This window comes from Malaclemys terrapin, chromosome 6 (assembly GCF_027887155.1).
Source record: "Malaclemys terrapin pileata isolate rMalTer1 chromosome 6, rMalTer1.hap1, whole genome shotgun sequence".
Lineage (NCBI taxonomy): Eukaryota > Metazoa > Chordata > Testudines > Emydidae > Malaclemys > Malaclemys terrapin.
Window position 1 is genome coordinate 97,273,031 of NC_071510.1, and position 16,103 is coordinate 97,289,133.

A 16,103-nucleotide genomic window follows, 5' to 3' on the forward strand; every position below is an offset into this window, starting at 1 on the left:
TCTCAAGTTCAGGATCAGAATAACCCACACTGGTTTAGTTGATGGCTTTGTTTATGGCAAATATGTAAACTGAAGTAAACCCACATTCCTTTGTTTAGGATAGACCTGTTTATCACCTTTACCTAGGCTAGTCTTCAACAGGTTCTAATAACATCATACAGAGGGACTTTATAGCTTAACTTAATTTTAACAGATGCATTTTATAATTATATCAATAATCAGTGTGTTATTAGTTTTCCAAATTATACCTCACAAGGCATATCTTGTACCACTATAATTGCAATAGCGTGGAGGGTGTGAATACATGGGTGCATGTGGTCACAACCCCACACTTATGGAGTTCCACAAGGATCAATTCTCTCTCCAGTCCTTTTCAACATCTACATGCAACCACTAGGCGAACTGATCAGATGACACAGACTCAAGTCCTAGCAATATGCAGATCACGCACAGCTCTACCTATCCTTTACCACATATCATCACACCACTACCACCAAGATGGCCCAGTACTTGGATGAGATCAGTTCTTGGATGATGAATAACTGATTGAAGCTGAACCCAAGCAAGACAGAGGTGATTCTGGTGGGTAGAGGAAGTCATTTCAAAGAACTTGCAGCCATGGTGCAGTCTCCATTGGTTGAAGATACACAACCACAAAAGGTCAATTCAGTCATAGTTTAGGAGTAGTCTTGGATTCCTTGTTGATGCTGAGTTCTCAATTAGTAGCATCTGCAAGTAATGCTTTCTATCATCTCTGCTAGGAAACTCCACCACATCCTGGCAGACAGTGACCTGGCCTCACTTATTTATGGCTTTGTCTCCTCTCAGCTGGATTACAGTAATGCAGTGTACCTCAGCCTGAATCTTCTAGCACTTAGGAAATTCCAACTAGTTCAAAATGGTGCAGTACATCTCCTCAGCAGCACAGGCTACTGCAAACACATCACACCTGTCCTCCACTCCATACACTGGCTCCCCATGGAATTTTGAATCCAGTTCAAGGTCTAAATCCTTATCTTCAAAGTACTGCATGACCTTGGCCCAGAATATCTAAAACATTGTCTAAAGCTCCAGGATATACACTGTGATTGACAACTACCCTTCTCTGGCAAAAAGAGAACTCTGAACAATAGAATAAAGCTCAGCTGTGCCAGGAGATAGAACCGGGGCATACCAAGACTGTGGAATGAACTCTCCCAGGAACTAAGCCCATCGCAGACCTCACCACTTTGTGGTCCAAGTGCAAGGCACATTTCTTTGACTTTGCCTTCTCTAACATAAACTCATAGTAACAGGTATATTTATATTAATAATAAAATAAGAAGACGCACACTACCAGAACAAGAAACTCGACTACACATCCTTATCCCTCTGGGGAGAGGATGAGGTGGCCACTCATGAATTCCTGGAAGATCACACATTCTGGTGCTTCTGGGAGTTGTGTGGGCCCACCCCCCATTGGCATGACCTTTCAGGTACATTTTGAGGTGCGTGCCATCCTGCCCGCCAGCATGATCTTGCACACATGGTGGGGGTAAGGTCTGGCTGCCAGGGGCAGAGTGGCATCCTCTTCAAAATGGCGTCCCTGGCTGATACTGGACAAAACAACATCCAGTTTTGTCTCAGTACCGGATGGTGAGAAACCAAAGAGAGGACTGTCTGGTTCAAAACCAGACAAGTGGCCTCCCTAGTAGAGGATAAAAAAGCAAGTGTAACCCACACACCTCCTGGGTGTGGTGTTCTGTCCCAACTAGTGGCACTGAGACCACTTGAAGAGAGAGAGAAAATGAGTCTGCTCTACAGCCTTAGCTAACAGCCAGTTGGCTTTTAGCTCATGTGGTAGAGGCTCATGTATTAAGCTCTAGAGGTCCCAGGTTCGATCCGACTAGCTGACGACCAGGGTCTGTCGGCGTTACACTAGCAACACATGAATATGCATATTCACATGATGTAATGAATTATTGGAAGGAGCTCAGTTGCTAAGCTGATGAGGACTGTATGAAAAACCTATATAGAATTGAATTGAATCTGCAGTTGAGTAGAGACTTCACAATTTGGCTGAGTCGTTTGGAATTACTTGTCATCTTTGGTTACAGCTTATAAATTGTTCATGAAAATTTTCACTGAGAAGGATGAAAAGCGGTCAGTGAGAGTCGGTGTTACTTAGCAAGATGCAAAGCTGTTTAACACAATTAGAATGTCAGTTTTACATATTTACCCTGGAATATTTCTTAGCTTCTCTTAGTAAAAATCAATGTACTTTATTATTTGTTGTTTTTCTATTTTTTTAAATAGAATGCCTCTGATAATACTCATAAATACTGTACATAACATTACTTCATTAGCACAATACATTCTTTTTTATTCTGGAATATTTAATTCACCTATTAAGTCATGTAGTCTGCCTTCATGACGGGATGAAGGAAAAACTTCTTCCAAGTTCAAACTGTGCTTCAGTAAGACTTAGCTTGACCATGTCAGAAAGTGATCTGGGTGTCAGAGTGGATCAACAGCTAAATATGAGTCAACAGTGTAACACTGTTCCAAAAAAACCCCAAACATCCTTCTGCGATGTATTAGCAGGAGTGTTGTAAGCAAGACACAAGAAATAATTCTTCTGCTCTACGCTTATAAGGCCTCAGCTGGAGTATGGTGTCCAGTTCTGGGCGCCACATTTCAGGAAGGATGTGGACTAATTGGAGAAAGTCCAGAGGAGAGCAACAAAAATGATTAAATGTCTAGAAAACATAACCTATGAGAGAAGATTGAAAAAAATTGGGTTTGTTTAGTGTGGAAAAGAGAAGACCGAAAGGGGACATGATAAATAAAAGGTTGTTACGAGGAGGAGGGAAAAATATTGTTCTTAACCTCTGAGGATAGGACAAGAAGCAATGGGCTTAAATTGCAGCAAGAGAAGTTTAGGTTGGACATTAGGAAAAACTTCCTAACTGTCAGGGTGGTTAAGCACTGGAATAAATTGCCTAGGGAGGTTGTGGAATCTCCATCATTGGAGATTTTTAAGAGCAGGTTGGACAAACAGGGATGGTCTAGATAATGCTTAGTCCCGCCATGAGTGCAGAAGACTGGACTAGATGACATCTTGAGGTCCCTTCCAGTCCTATGATTCTATGATATCCGCTTATTCATAGAATCACTTCCCAAAATGTGGAGCCCAGAAAACCAGAACTAACAGAAAAGCTTTTGCTATTTTTAAATTGTGCCATATATTGCTTATGTTTTTGATGTTTTATGCTACAGATAGAGTTCTCAGTGTACATGGACATCAGTTTCTATTGCACTTAAGCTCTTGAGGCCTGAATTTGGTTTTTATTTTTTCATTTTTATTTTTTGCACACACAGGGTAAATCAGAAAAGTTTAGGAAAGGGTTAGAGGGACAGAACATATCATAAGATAGGTAGGAGAAAGCTATTTGTTGCCTCCATTTAAAAATAAATATTTCTTGTGTCTGTTGATTTGGGTGTTTCGCATACAATTTTGATTTTTCTTGACATTTTATGTGTGCTGCAGCCTGAATATAACTGTCTTTCATTGGAGTTATGATCCATTCTTTAATTGCTGATTTTGCTGCTCCCTGTTAAATCTCTTACGATTACTTTTTTGGCTAATGGACTGATCTCTTTTATGCCTGCTTCACTTACTGTACTTTTGTTTGTTGTGTCTCCAAGTATACATAATGGTACCTCCATGGGTATTACAGCTTTCAATATAACATTTATTTTTTTTCAGGACTTTAATAAGGAAATAATTTGTCAGACATGCTAAGAGTGTACAGACAACCTTCTGTAAGTTTCGCACATTTCCAGTGATTTTCGTAGGCCTAATCAATGCCTCCTTAAAATTAAAAAATAAACCCAAATCCAGTAGAGTCTCTGTTGGAGATTTAACTTTGTATTTTATACTGCTTTATCGTTATTCCATATGTTGTCATTCTAGTTAAGAATATGCTGTACATCGCTGAGGATGAATGACAAGGAGACCCATTGGAATGTAATGAATTTTGGAAATTAGTGAATGCACACAAAAAAAGCAAGGCTAATGGATCATAAAATGTACTTTGTACAATTATTTCATTTTTGCTTTGTTCAGTACTAAGAAAAAAGATGAGGTGGGGCAAAGAAAGAATGGGGAAGGGTATTTAAAAAAAGAAAAATCCCAGTGAAGTAAGTGGCTGAGCTTCAATGGCAGAGCTAATCTTATCATCTTCTCTTTTTCATAATTCGTACTTAAAGCCTAGATTCTAAAGTAATTGGTGTCCTATCAGTAAGTATCACAGCTTGATAATAAAAATAGATTGAACAGTGCAGATTAGCAAAGTAAGAATTATCAAGGTTCTACTTTATGTGAGTCTTTTTGCCTACATTAGTTTTAGGTTTTTAGATATATCTCTGTTTAGCTACTCTAACCAGTATGCACTCTGCTGCAGAAACTATGTCATCATGTGTGTTTGGAAAGCACCTAGCACTTGGTAGGTACTACTGCTATGTAATCAATCAATAATAATAAAGTGAGTTTGATATGGCTTGTTTCTTCTGTATTTTAGAAGTTATGGAGTGATGCATATGGGCATGGGAGGGGCTGTACCTCATGGCCCATGTTTTCTAACATTATTTCCTTTAGTAGGCCCTGTAGTGACACATTTATTTTCTGTCTGGATGTCTGAGATTGTTAGCATTCCCTCTTTAATCCTGTTGGTCCAGTAAAGTTTTACTTCCTATTTTTTCCATATGTTCCTCTCAACTAATGAGCAAAATCTGTTGGAAACTGACAGCATTCTCTTCTTGTCCCAACCCAGTGGAAGCTCTGTGGTTTTAGAAGTATGTGTGCTGCGACTAGTGGGAGATCTGTGGCATTGTCTATTGGAAAAGACCAAGAATGTTCTCACAGAGACTAATAGTGACCTGGCGGTCACCATCTTCCTCAGGTTTCCCTTTTGGTCTATTTCATTGTCCAAGTTGAGAAAATAGAAAAAAAAGGATGCACAGCCTAGGTGGTGACATTAAATTAAATTTGAAAAGTTTTTCACTTTTATTGTGAGCAGTTATTAGTAAGATTGATATTAATTTATACCCAATGTCACAGTTACTGGGCAAACTGCACCTTTGACTTCCCCCTGGTCCCATCAAGTATGCTCAGGTCTCAAGCCACTAGTGTCACCTGGCTGGTAGTAACCATGATTACTCAGTAGGTAGTACTCAGCAGCTCAGCTCCTGTAGTTCTGTTCCCTCCAGGGAAATGACCGTGGTAATCATGTCTGTCACAACCCCTTTAATCCCGGTAACAGTCCCTTCACCTCTTTTCCAAATCAATGCTGCCATGGTTGGTTTCAATCCTGCTATCAATTGCAGAGATCAGTTTCAACTAGTTGTAATCAATTATTGTGCTCGTCTGGCACATATACACAAAGGCTTTCTAAAGGAGGCGTTTTGTTTTTAATCAAAGAAAATATTGTTCAAGTAAAGTTAGTGGGTATGAATTGACAAGCAGAAAAAGATGTCCTGCCATTCAAGGTCACCAAAATGAGCCTGCGGTGTTGACATTCCAAGGCAACAAAGAGGAAAGAAAACAGCATTAGCTAGAGTGTGTATGCCATTTATTGCTGCACATTTCTTAAGCAGTACCTGAGATGCCTACCTGAGAGCTCCTTCCCTCTCTAACAAGGAGGGTAAAATTCAGACAATGCAAATGGTGTCATCGGGAATTTATCCTTTGCTCTTCAGTTACCCTTTTGAGGTGATATTGAATGGTAGTTTTTGCTGGTGATGAAATGGGACTTTTTTGTTGTTGCTTTCTTTATATACAAAAATTTCTATACAGCTCTACTAGTAGATGCATTTTTTTTTCAAAAGTGAAGAATCTGGAAGTCTACTTATGTTAAACAATGAAAAGCAACTGCAGAGCACTATCCAGTATCTAATACTGTATCCTGATCTAATTTACCCTAGCCACAATGTAATAGAAGGCCTATCATTGGTGTGAATTCATTCAAGTACATAAACAATCTGCTGTACTTGACAGACTGCTGCTAATGCTTAGCGTATTAGATGCACTGAAGTGCAGTAAGGAATAGTGATGGAATGGCACTCTCTTTTTGGGGATATTTTAAATGGGTCACCTTTTGAGTTTCATGTTTACTTGGATTTTTGCTGTGTAAAACAGAGAAAAGAAGTGCTAGCTGAATTAGAGCTCTTTGGTGGAATGATTGAGACAGTCAGTTCAGCTTTTTGCTAGAAGCAAAAAAGTTCACATACCAGAGAGCCAACTGCAGAAAAAGTGCTTTAAAGACATATGTCAAGTCCTATTAATTGAATTTCTGTTGGATTATGCATGACTTGACAGGATAATATCTGGAAACCAACATACTATATATAGTTACATATTCATATTGATTAAAAAGGGGGAAAGACTTTTTATAATGACACAAGTGGTTTTGAGAAGGCAGATAGTATGAAATCTAGATGGATAAGACGTGAGTGAGTATTTTCATGTCTGTCAGTTTTTACAAATAAACTTTTTTAAGATGGTGGGGGGTATATAGACAAACAAATGAGTTGAGTGTAGGGCCTTGCTTCATTTGGCTAAATAAATACCTATTTAGAGTGTTGTTGTAGCCATGTTGGTCCTAGGATATGAGAGAGACAAGGTAGATGAGGTAATATCTTTTATTGGACTAACTTCTGTTGATGGAAGGTACACACTTTTGAGCTACTTCTTAGGTCAGGAGAAGGAAATGATGACACTGATTTCCTTCCCAGACCTGAAGAAGAGCTTCGTGTAGTTTGAATAATAAAAGATATTACCTCAAATAAATACCTGCATAGTTAAGCCCCAGCTGCCTTGGTCTATTCTCCATTGTTTATCTCTTTATTCAGAATATCTTTTTTTAAATAAAAACTAATGTTTATAAGTATGATTTTCAAGCTTTCCTCCACAACCATGAGAGCTAGAAACTTCCTTTTTAATGAAAGCTGAGATTTTTATAAAACCAGGAAATAAATATATGATTGAAAAAAAAGAACTGTCTATTTGGGTAGCAGTATAGACATTTAGGAAGTAAATGTCTCTCATTAACTACTTTGTAGCTCCCTGGCCTGTTTCATTAAAACTTCAATGGCTGATTTGTGTTAGGGTGACCAGACAGCAAGTGTGAAAAATCAGGATGGGGGTGGGGGGAATAGGCACCTATATAAGACAAAGCCCGAAATATCGGGACTGTCCCTATAAAATCGGGACATCTGGTCACCCTAGATTTGTGTGCATGTAGGATGTGAGCTTCTTGGCAGAGAAAGAACTCGGTATTTTTTTCTATGCACCAATGCATGCTTTTGGAATTCCTCTGCTTTGTCATGCTTCATTAACATCCTTTCACCATGTTCTTTTATGTGCATTGAACTGTGGGATGCCTCTCTCTTACTGTACCACTCAGAGCATTCACAAAAAAAGAAATGGAGGCAAATGAAGATGGAAAGTTCTTAACTAAGATGCACTAACAACATATTTTTTTCTTGTATTAAGAAGAAAAGAATTGGGAAAGAAGGAGAGCGCAGTAATATGTCAGCTTCACAACTCAAACCCCAGAACTATAGGGGGATTCTTGAATTTTGTTTTATTCATTATTATCTCTAGATATCTGTAAGTATAAAGTGTGTGTTACAAAACATCTCAGGGGACAAGTCCTTGCTCCAATGACCTTGCAGTCTAGCTCAGACAAATAAGGTACATGTGAACGCAGTTCAAAGACAAATAGGTATGGAGAGATTGTTGGGGAGGAAATCAATGAAATGCATGACATCATCACAAAAGAGAAGAATGTGAAGGAGGAGAGGGAAGACAATAAGTAAACAGGAAGTGCAGAAGTCTGTTCAAGCTTTTCAAGGTACTAAACCAGACATACCATATAAACTGTTCCTAGTGCAGAAAGAATGGGTGAAGCTGAGAATGGAAGAACCAGACAAAGAGAGAAATAAGAATGGAAGCATCCAGAGGAGAGTAAGGAATAAGGAGCTAGTAGGAGATAGTTATGTTACTTATACTACAGCTCAAAAGATGTATCTCACTAATCTTAGGGAGACATACTTAGCAATGCAAAATGTGAAATTGTGACATTGTGAACAATGGCTTGTTGCTTGAAATTTTTTGACAAAAACCTATGCCAAATTAAAACAAGAATAGTGCCACATAATGGAGGGGAAGGACTCTTCAGGTATTTTTTTAGATGAAGTTTTCTCTTTACAGTATTTCAAATCCTTTGGATAAGCAAGGAATAGTAAAGACTGTATTAGTGGGGAGGAGTCCCTCTGGTAAATACATGCTATCAGTTCAAGGTCTTTAAAGAGCATTTATTTTCCTTCTGACTCCTACCAGTAGTGAAAGTCTTGACTTACTACAGGTACTCACTTTGCACAGCCAGCCTATGAGATGTTGTTTCATGATAGGATTGGCCGATATATGATATTGTCCTAAATAGAAACCAGAAAGAGCATCAAATAGTTGTTGAATATATAAATTAAAAATTGAATCTTTGTAGAGATGGTGGATTCATTTGTAGACTTTTCAGTATGCTTTGTTATACATAAGAAATCTTTGATGTGAGCTTTGTATTGATCCTTAAAAAAATTATTATATTAAACGGGGGAAATTATATGGCTGGAGGTTGTTCATCACTTTGGTGTTTTGCATTCTGAGTTCTTTACCTTTAACTTGAACCTTTAGCTTTTCTTGTTTTGTCTCATATCATGTTAGATTATAAATGAAGGGCAGGGGAGGAAGCTATGACCTTTATACTGTGTAGAGAACTTTAACATGCTGTGGTTCACTCAATTCCTCAAGACATAATAAATACACTGAGTGCTGTGGAAATTCTGGGAGATGGGGAAGAGAGAGAGTAACATTAATCAGATCTATTTCAGAAACTTTACCTTCAGTTTTATGGTTACTGCATTTTAGAAAAGCATGTTTTGTTACTATTAGTTTAAAATATTTAAATATACAAATATATAGAAAATGTAGGAACATTCTGGTGTATCTGTCTGAAATAACGGGGAAATAAAAGGGGAAATATGGAGGCGTAGTGGAATGTGAAACAAAAGCAGTAACTACAAAAAGTCTAACATTTTCAGACTTTACGTGTGCAAATCCCGGTTTATTATAATCCCTAGATTCCCAAAAGCCATAGGCCCAAATCTCAAAAGAGTTGATGGAACCCTTCATCTTTCCAAGGTAGATACATTAAGTACCATGACGTTTACCGGGAGGAAGGGTCTTCGGAATGTAGACTTTAAGAAATTAGATCCTGACCGCTCTTGGTATCCACAGCCAAAATTTCTCCTTTCTGCATTGTTGTGAGCCAGTGTGCCAGTAGCTTCCACTCTCCACCTTAGAGGTAGCTACATTTTACTGATGTGGTATTTTTACAGCCTATAAGTGTTATAGCCCAGGCTGAACTCCCCCATGTGGACAGCCACCAGGCTGATATATTAGACCTTGGTCAGCTGAGTCAGAATAGCATCCAGACAGTGTCTCTAAGTCTGGCCTGTCAAGCACACTCCTGGAGGACAGACAGTGCTGGTACCCTTCTTTGGTTGTGGGACCCTCTGACCCACCTGTCCTAGGCTTCAAGACCAGAGCTGATGCCCAGGTCTCCCCAGTAGTTCACGCCTACCCTATCCAGAGCTCCACACTGATGGGCCCCTCCAGTTTACAGTTCATCCCTTTGGGGACTTTATGATGGTTAACGCAAGTGTCACAGAGACTTTGCAAAGGAACTCTTACATGCTTTACTCAATACAATACAATAGATCAGGGGCGGGCAAACCTTTTGGCCTGAGGGCCACATTTGGGTTTCCAAAATTGTATGGAGGGCTGGTTAGGGGCAGCTGTGCCTCCCCAAACAGCCAGGTGTGGGCTGGCCAACGCCCCCTATCCAACCCCCCCTGCTTCTCGCCCCCCGATGGCCCCTCCAGGACTCCTGCCGCATCCACTCCCCTCGCTCCCTGTCCTCTGACTGCCCCCGGGCCCCTCACCCCTGACTGCCCCCTGCTGCCCCATCCAGCCCCTCCTCTCATTCCTGACTGCCCCCCTGGGACCTCTGCCCCATCCAATGACCCCTTCTCCCTGACAGCCCCTGACTGCCCCCCGCCACCCCATCCAACCCCCCCCTCTCCTTCCTGACTGCTCCCCCGGGACCACTGCCCCCATGTTCCCTGCCCTCTGATCACCCTGACTCCTATCAACATCCCCGCCCTCTGACCACCACCCCGAACTCTGCCCAGAGCACCAGGACAGGCAGCCGCGCCGCCCGGCTGGGGCTAGCCACGCCACCGTGCAGCACAGAGCACCAGGGTCAGGCTGCAGCTCTGCAGCTGCGCTGCCCCAGGAGCTCGCATCCCCGCCACCCATCTGAGGCGGCGGGGAAGGGGGAACAGCAGGGGAGGGGCCAAGGGATCACGGGCCGGGCAGGAGGGTCCCGCGGGCTGGATGTGGACCACGGGCTGTAGTTTGCCCACCTCTGCAATAGATACATAGATCTATGGAAATATATCTAATACCTGCATGCAAAACCTTCCCTCAGTTTCTTCACACCTCCTGAGAGCCCTTTGGGTCGTAGTCAGTGTCCTTCTAGGATGTTCAAGTATCATCCCTTCCCCTCCTGCTCAGCCTTCTCCTCTTGTTCTGTTCCGTTCTGCTAGAGAGAGTCTTCTTTGAAAAGGCAATTCTAGCCCATTGTCTCTTCCTGTTCTTCCCCTGTTATTTTTATCCACTCTATAATTCTCCAACCTTCTGTGTTCCTTACTGTGGATTAGAGTCATTAGCAAGTCAATAGTCTTCAGTGGTAATCTCCATTGTCCTGCTAAGGCACTGGCTCCGTCCTAAAATGACAGTGATTGTGCCCCCACTTGCACAGAGACAAAACAACAGGTCTTGATGCTTATCAGTGAATGGGCAATCTACTACCATTGCCTGTCTTCCTGAAAATGTGTAAAACCCACCCCCCAGGACTAAGTTAATTATTTGCACCCACGTAGCAGACAGCATGATAGCAATCAAATAGACCGAGGTACACATCATAATAATGAAATATACAAATATCTCCCACATTCTTCACAACAAGCAAGTTGGGATCTTTTCTAGAGGTATCTGAAATTGCTATATACATGTACAGTATTGTAAAATGTAAAATTAATTTAAAATGGGGATAGTGATGCTGATCTTTGTTGTAAAGTGCTTTGAGATCTACTGATGAAAAGTGCTATACTGTATAAGAGTTAGGTGGTAGTACTAATAGTACTATCTAGACCAGGGGCGGGCAAACTTTTTGGCCTGAGGGTCGCATCGGGTCTCAGAAATTGTATGGAGGGTCAGTTAGGGGAGGCTGTGCCTCCCCAAAAAGCCAGGGGTGGCCTGGCCCCCCATCCGACCCCCCCCGCTTCTTGCCCCCTGACGGCCCTCCTGGGACCCTGGCCCCATCCACCCCCCTGCTGTCTGTCCCCTGACCGCCCCCAGACTTCCTGCCCCTAACTGTCCCCCGCTGCCCCATCCAACCCCCCTCTCCTTCCTGACTGCCCCCCCGGGACCCCTGCCCCATCCAACCACCCCTTCTCCCTGTCCCCTGACTGCCCCTGGAACTCCCACCCCTGGCTGCCCCCCCGCCGCCCCATCCAACCCCCCGCTCCTTCCTGACTGCCCCCCGGAACCCCTGCCCTATCCAACCACCCCTTTTCCCTGTCCCCTGACCGCCCCTGGAACTCCCGCCGCCCCATCCAACCCCCCACCTCCTTCCTGACTGCCCCCCAGAACCCCTGCCCCATCCAACCATCCCTTCTCCCTTACTGCCCCCAGAATTCCCACCCCCATTCAACCCCCCTGTTCCCTGCCCTCTGACCACCCCCACCCCTATCCTATCCGACCCCCCTCCACCATTCCCTGCCCCTGACCACGCTGCCTGGAGCACCGGTGGCTGGCGGCTGGAGCCAGCCACGCACCGCGCAGCACAGAGCACCAGATTAGGCCGGGCTCTGCAGCTGTGCTGCCCCAGGAGCTCACAGCCCCGCTGCCCCGAGCATTGCACCGGCTGTGGGGTGAGCTGAGGCTGTGGGGGAGGGAGGACAGCAGGGGAGGGGCCGGGGGCTAGCATTCCGGGCCACAAGCTCAAGGGCCGGGCAGAACGATCCTGCGGGCCGGATGTGGCCCGCGGGCCATAGTTTGCCCACCTCTGATCTAGACTTTAAAGCGTATGTTCCTGTAGAGAGTGTAGCTGTAGTCTGGTCCTTCTATTGGCCTTGGAACACAACAGTTAGATTATCCAGTATTTCACTGATTTATGATGTGTTCTATAACTACATTGTAGAAGTAAAATTTCATGATGGTTGTTGAAAATTGAGAATGTACGCTACTAGTTTACACAGAAAGAAGAAACCAAGAACAAGAAAAAACACCCGGATTTGTACAATGTATAGATATTTAAGACTCATAGATCAGAGGGGTAGCCGTGTTAGTCTGAATCTGTAAAAAGCAACAGAGGGTCCTGTGGCACCTTTGAGACTAACAGAAGTACTGGGAGCATAAGCTTTCGTGGGTCAGAACCTCACTTCTTCAGATGCAAGTAATGGAAATCTCCAGAGGCAGGTATATATCAGTGTGGAGATAACGAGGTTAGTTCAATCAGGGAGGGTGAGGTGCTCTGCTAGCAGTTGAGGTGTGAACACCAAGGGAGGAGAAACTGTTTCTGTAGTTGGATAGCCATTCACAGTCTTTGTTTAATCCTGATCTGATGGTGTCAAATTTGCAGATGAACTGAAGCTCAGCAGTTTCTCTTTGGAGTCTGGTCCTGAAGTTTTTTTGCTGTAAGATGGCTACCTTAACATCTGCTATTGTGTGGCCAGGGAGGTTGAAGTGTTCTCCTACAGGTTTTTGTATATTGCCATTCCTGATATCTGACTTGTGTCCATTTATCCTCTTGCATAGTGACTGTCCAGTTTGGCCAATGTACATAGCAGAGGGGCATTGCTGGCATACGATGGCATATATAACATTGGTGGACGTGCAGGTGAATGAGCCGGTGATGTTGTAGCTGATCTGGTTAGGTCCAGTGATGGTGTTGCTGGTGTAGATATGTGGGCAGAGTTGGCATCGAGGTTTGTTGCATGGGTTGGTTCCTGAGTTAGAGTTGTTATGGTGCGATGCGTGGTTGCTGGTGAGAATATGCTTAAGGTTGGCAAGTTGTCTGTGGGCGAGGACTGGCCTGCCTCCCAAGGTCTGTGAAAGTGAGGGATCATTGTCCAGGATGGGTTGTAGATCACTGATGATGCGTTGGAGAGGTTTAAGCTGAGGACTGTAGGTGATGGCCAGTGGAGTTCTGTTGATTTCTCTTCTGGGCCTGTCTTGTAGCAGGAGTCTTCTGGGTACACGTCTGGCTCCGTTGATTTGTTTCTTTATTTCCTTGTGTGGGTATCGTAGTTTTGAGAATGCTTGGTGAAGATCTTGTAGGTGTTGGTCTCTGTCTGAGGGGTTGGAGCAGATGCGATTGTACCTCAGTGCTTGGCTGTAGATGATGGATCGTGTGGTGTGACCGGGGTGGAAGCTGGAGGCATGAAGATAGGCGTAGCGGTCGGTGGGTTTTCGGTATAGGGTGGTGTTAATGTGGCTATCGCTTATTTGTACAGTGGTGTCCAGGAAGTGGACCTCCTGTGTAGATTGGTCCAGGCTGAGGTTGATGGTGGGGTGGAAGCTGTTGAAAGCATGGTGGAATTCTTCCAGGGCCTCCTTCCCATGGGTCCAGATGGTGAAGATGTCATCAATATAGCGTAGGTAGAGAAGGGGCATGAGTGGACGAGAGCTGAGGAAGCGTTGTTCCAGGTCAGCCATAAAAATGTTGGCATATTGTGGGGCCATGCGGGTGCCCATAGTGGTGCCACTGGTCTGGAGGTATATATTGTCACCAAATTTGAAATAATTGTGCGTGAGGATAAAGTCACAGAGCTCAGCAATAAGTTGTGCTGTGTCATCATCAGGGATACTGTTCCTGACAACTTGTATTCCATCTGTATGTGGGATGTTTGTGTAGAGAGCCTCTACATCCATGGTGGCTAGGATGGTGTTTTCTGGGAGGTCACCAATGCATTGTAGTTTTCTCAGGAAATCTGTGGCGTCACGGAGATAGCTGGGAGTGCTGGTGGCGTAGGGTCTGAGTAGGGAGTCCACATATCCAGACAGTCCTTCAGTGAGAGTGCCAATGCCCGAGATGATGGGGCGTCCAGGATTTCTAGGTTTGTGGATCTCATAGAGAATAGAGACTCATAGAGAATCCATTCCTTTCAGCCATTAGCTGAACTGAATTACAAAGCAATTGCACAAAGCCAACAAAACAAATTGGACTAGTCTCACTGACCTTCCTTCTTTCTAAGAGATTAAGAGCAGACTCCCAGAGCCTGCATCTGTGCAAATAAACTATTGGCTCAAGAATTATTGGGTCAACTCTAACAACATTGTGAAGACGTGATTAGTGTTTCTTAAAGTACAGTCTCTGTACTGAGCACCTAGGCTCTCCAACTGCATCACAACAGCAGAACAGCCAAATTAAATTAGATAAAAATGTGAAGAGATGCTGCCACAAATAGTCTGATAACTTCTACTTCCTCCTTTTCTCTGAACTGTGTGCTCAGAATATTTGTGATAAAAGCATATTTCTTTAAGAAAGTTATAATTTTTCACAAGATTAAATAACCTCTTGGATTTTAAAGGGAACATGTTACAAATTTTACATGGCTAGAATTACAATCTGTGTTTCTCTAGTTCTAGATTAATTTCTTTCTGTAAGTAATTTAACAGTCAATAACAAGATAATATGTTAATGTAGATTTGCCCAGGCAGCAAGGCCCTATCCAAGCAGAGAAGGGACTAAAAGGTCCTCTAGGCAGGGAGGCCTGGGAGAGGCCCTGTTTAGGCAGGGGAGGGACTGGAGAGGTCCCAGGCAGGAAGCCCTGGGAGGAGAAAAGAAACCTTGTGTTGTTTGGACTTAGGAATGTCCTTTGTTTGAAATTTTGAGCTTTATTTGCAGTGTATTTTATATTAATAAACCTGCCCCTCAAGGAGAGGTATTTTTGACCAAAAAACGCCTGAAGTGAAGTTTTATTTGAACAGTCCAAGAGGAGCAACTGAGGCAGGCTGCCTGCAATGTGACCCTAGCCACAGGGGGCTGTGGGGATATGGCAAGCCTACTAGAGCCGTGTATAACTTTGTTTTGGGCAAATAAGGTTAGGATAGTTAAGGTTCATTGTAAAACAACAAGCACGTTGTCACTGCTGAAAACATTTTAAAAAGATTTTTATGAAAGATATTTATTAACCATATTTTCTGCTACTTTATGCAATATTTTACTAGATTGACATGAGAAATTTGCAGGTAAAATGTAACTGTTATTTACTTCTCTCATCACCCAAAAAACCCAGCAGGAATTAATAACTCTGGGATCCTAAAGGAGAAATGTTTTATTTGACTTATTTATTTATTAAGAGACAACTGTTTAATGTTTTTTTTGTTTTTGTTTTCCCCAAAATAGTCAAGCATAATCATTTTTTTTTAAAATATCACTTTTACCTTATTTCACTGGGTGTTGATCACCCTGGATAAACCTCCAGGACTGTCAAAAGTACTAAATTCACATGCCCTTCATTATAACCTTTTTCCTCCCTATCCTCAAAATAAACTTATTAATGTTATTGAAACCAGTGCATTGATATCAACGTTATTTACAGCTTTTTATTTGTTAAGGAATGGGAACTAACATAACACTATCTCCCAATAAGGAATCTGATATTTCCCAGTAATTACTCTACTTGTAAATCCAGCTACATAAGTATATAATGGTTGATCAAATATTGAGAATAAATGTAATTGTTTTAACCTTTATATTCTTCAGAAAGCGGCTTTGTCTCCCTCTGTTTTTAGAAAGCTCCTGACACATTTTTGGTGATACTAAATAATAATTATTAGATAAATCAATATACATGAGAGCATGGAGAACAGCATACACATTGTTCCCACATTATTAGAACCAACATTTTATCTAAACCGTCTCTAAGTAACA

At 42.5% G+C, this 16,103-nt stretch overlaps 1 protein-coding gene across 8 annotated transcripts in view; it reads left to right on the forward strand.

The window, feature by feature from the left end:
- The window catches only part of PDE4D (phosphodiesterase 4D), a 1,107,352-nt gene that overhangs the window by 827,544 nt on the left and 263,705 nt on the right, over positions 1 to 16,103 (forward strand). The window lies entirely within an intron of this gene.